Genomic DNA, 4,436 nt, shown 5'->3' with positions numbered 1-4,436 from the left:
CCAGAGTAAAGCAAAAATTCAAACCTGAAACTGGACGAAAAGTTGTAGGAGTGAAGACGTTTGGCTGCTCATCCAAGCCGCGGCTTGGATGAGCAGCCAAACGTCTTCACTCCTACAACGTTTTGTGTTTCTAAAATGGCGAGGGGCGTTCCTGTGGTCAGTGTTAGGCCTGTCATGATAAAACATTTTGAAACGACTTTATTCCACTGACACAAAACCATTTTTAAACACACAGTCTCATTAAAAACCTGAGCCGCAACAAATAAACAGAAGAATGAAGCTATAATTAGACACAGAAGTAACTTTTTCAACCCGCTACAGCTCAAATCTGATCAAAGTACAACAAAAATATCCCAAATTTGCCCACAAAATGTACTTTTCCAGCTTTCATTTGCTGAATAATAAGTGGATGTAGTGATTATCATGACGGGCCGAGTCAGTGTCCTTCAGAAGTGTCAGGAGGAAGCTAACGCCCCTGTCGATCAAACACATGAGTTAGCATGAGTTAGCATGAGTTAGCCGTCATTAATCAGGGCTGGACGTCACACAGGGCAGGTGGTCATAATGTTTTGCCTGGTTGCTGTAAACTTTATGATGAGATCGTTATGTTAAAGCTGCGCCCGTTTGAATCTTTTGTCTTTTGTGTTCAACTTAATCAGCGTTTGAGTAAATTTTAATCGTTTTGCCTTACCAAATCCATCGATCTGCCCCCCTCCTCGCCTCCCACACTTTGCCTCCTCCTTGTTCCCTCCCCTCGCCTCCACCTCGTCCTGTCCCTCCCCTCGTCTCCCCCCCGTGTCTCCACCTCATCCTGCCCCTCCCTTTGCCTCCATCTCGTCCCGGTCCTTTGCTTTGTTCCCCCCTCTCCTTCACCTCGTCCTGTCCCTCCCCTCGCCTCCAGCTTGTCCTGTGCCTCCCTTTGCCTCCACCTCGCCCCCCTCTCGCCTCCACCTCACAGCAGATGTGTGAGGAGTTGGAGTGAATTCCAATCAGCTCTTGACCCAGAATTTCTGTTTAATCAGTGTTTCCTTCGTGGGGCTGTGACCTGATTACTCCCCTCTCTGACACATGCAGCAGTGTTAGCCCAGTGTTAGCCCAGTGCTGGCCCAGTGCTAGTCCAGTGTTAGCCCAGTGTTGGCCCGGTGCTGGCCCAGTGTTAGCCCAGTGCTAGCCCAGTGCTAGCCCGGTGCTAGCCTAATGCTGGCCCAATGCTGGCCCAGTGCTAGCCCAGTGCTGGCCCAGTGCTAGCCCGGTGCTAGCCTAATGCTGGCCCAATGCTGGCCCAGTGCTGGCCCAGTGTTGGCCCAGTGCTAGCCCAGTGCTAGCCTAATGCTAGCCCAGTGCTAGCCTGATGCTCATGGTGCCGTATCGTTAGTGAAATGCCAAGCGTACAGGGGACATGATCAGTCAAAAGGATCTTATTTATTTTTCTACAGATGTTATGTCACACGAGCACTTAAAGGTACAGTACACGCTCACACATGTACAAACGCACTGTTCAGATGCCATACGATGGTGCATGACAATCAAGTCCTGCTGATGACTTTTGTTTGTTTTTGAGACGCTCTGAGGATGTGAAATATTCTACAATAAACTTATTTTTGTTACAAATGAGATTCTTCCTCATGCTGCCACTTGAACTGGTTTCAATGGATGCCATATATGCATAAGAAACAACAGCACCGGTGAACGGGAAATCGCATTCGACAGGTTCATCCAAGCACATGCTCGGTAGCTTTTATACTAAAATAGATTGACTTATTTATTCTGTATATTTTGTATATACTTATGTTTATTATTATATCTTTTTTGTTTGTTTTGTGCCTTCAGTGCTGTACAGAATATACTATGAGTTGTAAACTGATAAAACAAATAAAGAATGATATTACGTCTAGTTTATGAAATGGTCTGTATTTTTAAACACAATCGTGTTGTTCTGTGATTCGCTGACTCCAAAGAACCTTGGCACGAACTCAGTCCAATTTAAAAGGAAACGACTGAAGCTCCTCCACAAACTTTTATACATTTATTTCCTGAGTGGATCTAATAGTTTGCACTTTGTGTCGAGTCCCTCATGGCTGCGGTAACATTGTAAATACTAAATGTTCACGGCTGCGTAAACCTAAGTGGCCCCGTATGTGCAGTAACAGGCGTGTGATGGAGCGCGGCGTGTGTGATCTCGCTAAGTCGTCTTTCAGCGCGGGACAGAATTATAATGAGTTTCTCGTTGTGATATCGGCCCGACCTCGTCCACATGTATAATTAATTGTTCCTGACGATTAGCCCTTTGCTAATCTCCCAGTTTAAGATCAGGACTTAGTGTGTGTCAAAGCCGTGTGTGTGTCAAAGCCGTGTGTGTGTCAAAGCCGTGTGTGTGTCAAAGCCGTGTGTGTGTCAAAGCCGTGTCTTCAAACTGATAACACGCCTTCAAGGGCTGGAGCTGGAGACGACGGGGCACAGTGGGCACAGACGGTGATATAAACACATTTTCTTACAGACTCAGATTTAGTCATAATAATCTGTAAATGTAAAGATGTTTATCCTTTCACTGTGTCTGTTAAATCCAGTCTGATCTGTGTTTTTTAGTCTCATTGGTCTCGTCCCTCGTCCTCCGCTGCGTCTCAAATCTGCTCAAACGTGATCGTCCAATCAGATTTGTTTATTTCAGTGACTCATGTGAAACGAAAGAGCTCATTGGTCGCCTCTGATTTACAAATAAAATCACATTTCTCTGGAGTTTAGGCTTCTCTCTCTTCTCTCTCACTGATTCTGTCCAAATCCGACATGTTTTTCTGCCCCTGTGATATATATTTTTTTCTTTTTATTATTTCTGTTACACAAAGCCCAGCCTGTCTCTGATTGGCTGATCCACCTGTCAATCACACTCAAGTGAAATGATCCAAACTCTGTTCTGTTTCTGTCCCGCTGTTTTCTCTTACCAAATACTCACAAACCGATGACCTTTGACCCCGGTGCTCCGTCCCCGCTCTGACACATGCACACTCACGCGTGTTCTCGTGCACACGTGTGAATTATTCAGGCTCCGCCGTCGGCTCCTCGTCCTTAATCTCAGAACAATGGCTCAGGGGCTTTTTGTCGTTCTCGTTCGCCGCGGCGTTCATCCTGCGGCGCGTCTCTGGGGAGCACAAATCGGCTTCTCTCATTCCACCGTTTCCGATCATAATTGATGCGTTTGAATCTTCCCTGGCGACGTGCACAGATCCCCCTTCACGGGCTGCAGGGCAAAAGTATTTCACAAACATCAATAAATAAATGTGATATATTTGGAGGAGATTTTTTTGTGAGATGCAGAAGGAAGAGGAGAGAAAAAGGAGAGGAAAGAAAGGAGGAAAAGGGATGAGAGGGAGAGGAGGGAGAGAAAGGAGAGGAGGAAAAGAGAAGAGGGAGGAGAGAGAGAGAGAAAGGAGGAAAAGAGAGAAGAGGGAGAGGAGGAAATGGAACAGGAGGGAGAGAAAGGAGAGGAGGAAAAGAGAAGAGGGAGGAGAGAGAGAAAGGAGGAAAAGAGAGAAGAGGGAGAGGAGGAAATGGAACAGGAGGGACAGAAAGGAGAGGAGAGAAAAGGGAGAGGAGGGGGATTATCATCTTTTGGAGAGGAGGAGGAGGAGGAGAGGTGGAGGAGGAAGGTGTGTCATGGTCTGGTGCAAATTCCTGTGGGAGGTTTTGAGGGAGTCAGTTTAACTCTTGGTTCCTGTGAGAGGAGGATGAGGAGGAGGAGGAGGAGAGGAAGAGGAGGCAGGTTTATGATCGTGGAGGTTTTGGGGGAGTCCGTTTCCCTCGGCTCCTGTTTGAGGTGAGTTTGTGTTTCGATCTTTTACTTTAGGGACCGTCAGAAGAAACGATTCTTTTTTGACCTGAGTCTCGCCGCGGCGCCGAAAACGAAACTACAGCGTTAAAGATAAAGACGCCACAGACCGAACACGCCACTCTCTGTTTGTTTTTGCCTTTTTCCCTGTTTTTTTTATTTCCTCTTGAAGTTTTTTTCACTTCATTAAAGTTGATCCTGTTTTTTTCTTGTATTTTTCTCTTATTTTTTCATCATCAGTTTGTGTCGATTATTTTTTGTTTATTTTTAGTTTTTTTTTCATAGTTTTGCTCCCAGTTATTTTTGGACGTTTTAAATTGCGTGAGCCCAGTGTGTTTGCTCTCTCTGCTCGCCGCTCGCCCTCTCTGCTCGCCGCTCGCCCTCTCTGCTCGCCGCTCGCCCTCTCTGCTCGCCGCTTTATGTTTTTCTGTTGTGGGCGCCGTCCTGATTTTCCGTTGTTGAGGTTAAAGTTTAAAAAAGTAATAAAAGGTGTTTTAAATATGTTTTGATCTGTAATAAAATGCCTGCAATGACAAAAAGTATAAATAGAACATATATTTTTAAATGAAACCAGTCTGACGATCACAGATTCAGATTCAGTCGACTAAATATA

Source organism: Periophthalmus magnuspinnatus, chromosome 2 (assembly GCF_009829125.3).
Source record: "Periophthalmus magnuspinnatus isolate fPerMag1 chromosome 2, fPerMag1.2.pri, whole genome shotgun sequence".
Classification (NCBI taxonomy): domain Eukaryota; kingdom Metazoa; phylum Chordata; class Actinopteri; order Gobiiformes; family Gobiidae; genus Periophthalmus; species Periophthalmus magnuspinnatus.
The sequence above is the reverse complement of the archived record's forward strand: the minus strand, read 5'-3'. Positions refer to the sequence as shown.